At 42.9% G+C, this 5,455-nt stretch overlaps 1 non-coding gene across 1 annotated transcript; it reads right to left on the reverse strand.

Annotated features, from left to right (window-relative positions):
* Positions 1-4,817: 4,817 nt before the first annotated feature.
* Positions 4,818-4,889, reverse strand: TRNAS-GGA (transfer RNA serine (anticodon GGA)). The gene has a single exon. It is a non-coding gene; the product is annotated as a tRNA-Ser (tRNA).
* Between the last annotated feature and the right edge of the window lie 566 nt (positions 4,890-5,455).

The following is a 5,455-nucleotide window of genomic DNA, read 5'->3' on the forward strand; positions in this document are numbered from 1 at the left end:
GGGTCTTTTCTAATGAATCAGCTCTTTGCATCAGGTGGCCAAGTATTGGAGCTTCAGCTTCAACATCAGCATCTGACCTTCCAATGAATAGTCAGGGTTGATCTCCTTTAGGATTGATTTATTTGATCTCCTTGCAGTCCAAGGGGTTCTAAAGAGTTTTATCCAACACCACAGCTCAAAAGCATCAATTCTTCAGTGCTCAGCCTTCTTTATGGTCTAGCTCTCACATCCATGCATGACTACTGGAAAAACCATAGCTTTGACTATATGGACCTTTGTTGGCAAAGTAATATCTCTGCCTTTTAATGTGCTTTCTAGGTTTGTCATAGCTTTTCTTCCAAGGAGAAACTGTCTTTTAATTTCATGGCTGCAGTCACTGTCTGTGGTGATTTCTGAGACCAAGAAAAGAGCCTTCATCAAGAGGCCCTTTAGTTCCTCTTTGCTTTCTGTCATAACGGTGGTGTCATCTGCATATCTGAGATTATTGATATTTCTCCTGGCAATCTTGATTCTAGCTTGTGCTTCATCCAGCCTGGAATTTCACAAGATGTGCTCTGCATATGTTAAATAAGCAGGGTGACAATATACAACCTTGATGTACTCCTTTCCCAATTTGGAACCAGCCCATTGTTCCATGTCCAGTTCTAATTGTTGCTTCTTGACCTGCATTCCTGTTTCTCAGGAGGCAGGTATGGTGGTCTGGTATTCTCATCTCTTTAAGAATTTTCCACAGTTTGTTGTGATGCACACAAAGGCTTTAGTGTAGTCAATGAAGCAGATGTTTTTCTGGAATTCTCTAGCTTTTTCTATGATCCAATGGATGTTGGCAATTTGATCTCTGGATCCTCTGCCTTCCCTAGCACAGCCAAGTAACAAAGTTTAAATCACTAAAGGATGCTGAGGATCCTATTAATAGCTGTCACTTGATTGTGTCCCTACCCAATGCATGGCACATGGCTGAGACCTAAGGGAACACAGGGTTGTGAGTAGAAATGGAATTATGTCAGTAAAGTCCTCATAAAACTACAGGGCAAGGGCAGAACATCAAAGAGGATAGAAGCATCTTCCTGCTGCTTCATCAGAGAGCTTCTCCCAGCTTTGGTCCTGTGAGTTCTTCAGAAACAATACTTTAGGACTTGAGTTCGAGTAGGCTCTGCGACTTGGTGATGGACAGGGAAGCCTAGCATGCTGCAGTCCAGAGTCAGACAGGATTGAGACTGAACTGAACTGATACAAAAGTAAAAGGTTTCTTTTAAAACACTGTATTGCCATGACAACACCTGGTTCCACCTGAACTTAACTTTTCTCAGAGCTTGAGCTAACCAGTGTGTTTTTCTTATGGAAATATTTTTCTTAAGCTACGTTAATGCTATGTGCTTACCTTAGAATCTGCCTTTCTTCAAGTAGGTTCCAACGAAGACTCAGAACCAATGATGGCTCAACAAACCAGTATGTTTTACTCACAGAAATGTTCTCTTAAGCTATGTTAATGAACCTATGTATCTGCTGGGAAATTTACCTTTCTTCAAGATTCACGTCAATTGTTTTATGGCCCAGGATGACTCACCCTGTGCCAATGCTATCTCAAAACGCATGTTGTGGATGAGGGGCCTGGTGCAACTCTCAAACTTTATTACACAAAAGTGCTGAGCGGTCAAGCGTCATCTCTGGCCCTGGATTGAACTCCTCTCCTCTGGAGGCCAGGAATCCCAGCGTCGTTCATGTGCTCATAGCAGCAACCTTTTACAAGGAGGTTCATAAACACTTGTGAGAATTATCCTTCTTCTCCCAGTTAACAAACATACCCTTTATTTTTCTAGAGGGGCAGGGGAAAGCTCATTTAGAGAAATGCAGGCCCAGGTCTCAGCAGAAGAGACGAGAGACCAGTGAAATCCCAGTATTGCTCTTGCTATATCTACTCATGGACTGAGTTGGGAAATGCAGGCTCACTTGAGTAACCTTAATAAAGCCGGACCACCTCCCCTTCAGCACTTTAGTTACCTGTTGCTGCAGAACAAATTACCCCAAATCTTAGAAATTTAAAAATTATAGTAAATGCTTACTATCTCGCACAGGTCAGAAATTTGGGAGTGGTTTAGCTGAATGGTTCTGACTTGGGGATCTCTCATGAGCTTGCAGTGAACTGTTGGCCAAGGTTGGAGGATCCATTCTTTGGTGTGACTGGGGGATGCACTGTAGGAAGAATCACTCTAGTGTTAGTTCTTGGTAGGGATGGGAGGTGGTTCTTACTCACATGGACTTCCCCATAGTAGTGCTTAAGTATCCTTATACCATGGTAGCTGACTTCCCTGACTGTGAGTGACCCACTCTTTCCTTTCTGTAATAGCCTGTTGTTCTATGTGCTTTGTTGTGTCCGACTCTTCGCAACCCCATGAACTGTAGCCCACCAGGCTCCTTTGTCCATGGGATTCTCAAGGCAAGAATACTGGAGTGGGTTGCCATACTCTTCTCCAGGGGATATTCCCAACCCAGGGATTGAACCCATGTCTCTTAGGTCTACTACATTGGCAGGCGTTCTCTTTTCCACTAGTGCCATATGGGAAGCATGCGCTGTTGTTACAGTTTATCCCTATTCAATGTGGGAGGGAATGACACAAAAGCATGAATATCAGGAGACAAGGCTCACTGGAGGCCTTCATGGAAGCTGGCTAGTGCAGCCAGTCTCAGCATGGTACCATTTTCAAGAGGCACCAGTTTCACATTCAAAAGCGCTGAAAACGTTGAAAAGCAGTCTTTACTGACATTTCAATGAGAGGCAAGGAAGACAGAATTCTATTGCCTGGGGCCCATCAAAAGTTCTAAAGTTCCTCTTCACTCACATATTTCTCCAAAGTTATCACTCATCACACCAAAATCTCTCTTCTCCTAAACACTCAAATCCTCACACCTCTCCCCATCCCCATCTCAACTGTGTAGATTAAGTCAACTTCTCTTAATTCTCAGCTCTCCTCTTTACTCTGAGGCCCCAGGAACCAGGTATCAGCCACAAAGACTTTTGAGTGGGGCATAGAGAGAGGATGAAGAGGGAGGCTGGGAAAAATGATATGTTAACGTTTTGTATCTTTATCACATTTACATCCTAAGTGCCTTTATAGTTCTGAGAACATAGTAGATGCTCAGTATGTTGATGAATTAATGGATGGTGGTGTTTAAAAGTTATAAACAAAAATTATTTTATTTAGTGGTATTCAGAGCTAATGCTATATCAACAAATTTCCATATGGAAATTCCATAGTATTAGCTTGTTTAGAAATGTTCATGATAAGGGTATTAAAATGTTGCTATTTTCTATGTATGTATTTTGGGGGTGCTCCCTTGAAAAATCCTGTTGAAATCAGAATCTGTGTTTTATTCCTTTTTATGTCCCCCAAACCTGGTAATGCCTGACTTGTGGTAAGCAGCTTTGCCAATTACTTGTTGAATACTTACAATGTATACCAGACATTTATCCAGAACCAATACATGTATTCACTCACTTAATTCTCAGGGTAACTGAGATAGATTATATTATTATCATCCCCATTTTTTGGATGAGGAATATGAAATACAAAGAGATTGGGTAACATGCTGGAGGACAAAAGCAAGAGCTGGGATGTGGACCAGAGCTGTCTTGTTCTAGAGTCTGTGACCATCCTCCCTACCACATCCTCAGGGTTTGTTGAATTGAATTAAAGTTGAGTGAGGAGGTTGGTCAGATCTTCCCCAGAAAAATCTATACATCAGACACATCTAGAAAAACACTGAGAAAATTCTAGAAACCGCTAGTGTACTTTAAGGTGATCATGGATGGAAGAGGGGAAGTTGCAATGCCTTTGAGGATGGTTGGTTTAGAGAAAGATGAAATATGTCCAAAAAAAAATCAGTGAATGCACAGAGGACTTTTAGGGTGGTTAAGATACTCTGCATGATACTATAATGATGGACACAAGTCATTATATATTTGTCCAAACCCATGGGATGTGCAACAGCAGTGGAGTTTGGGTACTTATGATGTGTCGATGTGGGTTCATCAACTGTAACAAATACACCACTCTGGAGGGAGATGCGGATAATACAGGAGGCTATGCGTTCGTGGGGGCAAGACGTATATGGGGCATCTCTGTACTTTCCTTTGAATTTGTCTGTGAATCTAAAACTGCCCTTAAAATTAAAATAACATCCTCAGCAGAAAGAAGTCAGTGAATATGAGCAAAGCCAAGCAGCTGGGTTCATTTAACATCAGAACGGAAACCCAGGTGGAGGGGAGCCTTGTGGTCTGTGCCCCTGGCCAGCTGCGATCCAGAGCTGGGCGGGCATTTGGCTGATGCAGTGTCCCTCACAAGCAGTAATAGCTCTGGCCATCACAGAGCTCTGGTTTGTTGAATTCGTATTCAGTCTCATATGGATATTAATGTTTGAGAAAATTTTTTAAATCACCATAGAAACCAGGAAGCAACGCTCCTATTTGGGGAACCAACTAATGGAATGTTTTATAAAATAAGAAACAAGTTTATGCTTCAGCCGTGGGATTGTGTTCACCCTCTCCCGTGTTACATGGTTCATGTCCGCCTCCTCTGGTGCCATGTAATACTTTTAGCTTTCAGAATTGGAAACCGCATGACTCTTGGAGAAGTTTGAAAAGGATAGGAATGTAAAGTGAAGAGAAGTGAAGTGAAGTGAAGTGAATGAAGTCGCTCAGTCTTGTCCAACACTTTGCGACCCCATGGACTGTATGTAGCCTACCAGGCTCCTCCCTCCACGGCGTTCTCCAGGCAAGAGTCCTGGAGTGGGTTGCCATTTTCCTTCTCCAGGGGATCTTCCCCACCCAGGGATTGAACCTGGGTCTCCCACATTCCAGGCAGATGCTTTAACCTCTGAGCCACCAGGGAATGTAAAGATTTCCCAAATAAGAGTTTGCACAGCTGAAGCAAAAGGAAGCAGAGTTGTGGAAAAGAGAGGTGGTGTGGCACAGGGCTTCCTAGGTGAAGCTAGTGATAATGAACCTGTCTCTCAGTGCAGGAGACGTAAGTGACAGGGGTTCCATCCCTCGGCCAGAAAGATCCACTGGAGGAGGGTGTGGTAACCCACTCCAGTACTCTTGCCTGGAGAATCCCATGGACAGAGGAGCCTGGCAGGCTACAGTCCATGGGGTCACAAAGAGTCAGACACAACTGAGCCAGTAAGCATGTCAATTATATCTCAACAAAATTGGAAGAAAAAATATTTTGGAGAAGGAAATGGCAACCCAATCCAGTATTCTGGCCTGGAAGATCCCATGGACAGAGGACCCTAGCGGGCTACAGTCTGTGGAAGTCGCAAAGAGTTGGTCACAACTGAGTGATGAACACTTTCACTTTCACACAAGGCGGACTCAGTTTATTTTTTTTAGCTTTTTTTTAAAAATATGGACCATCTTTAAAATCTTTGTTGAATTTGTTACAATATTGTTTCTGTT

The sequence above is a fragment of the Ovis canadensis genome, chromosome 7 (assembly GCF_042477335.2).
Source record: "Ovis canadensis isolate MfBH-ARS-UI-01 breed Bighorn chromosome 7, ARS-UI_OviCan_v2, whole genome shotgun sequence".
Lineage (NCBI taxonomy): Eukaryota > Metazoa > Chordata > Mammalia > Artiodactyla > Bovidae > Ovis > Ovis canadensis.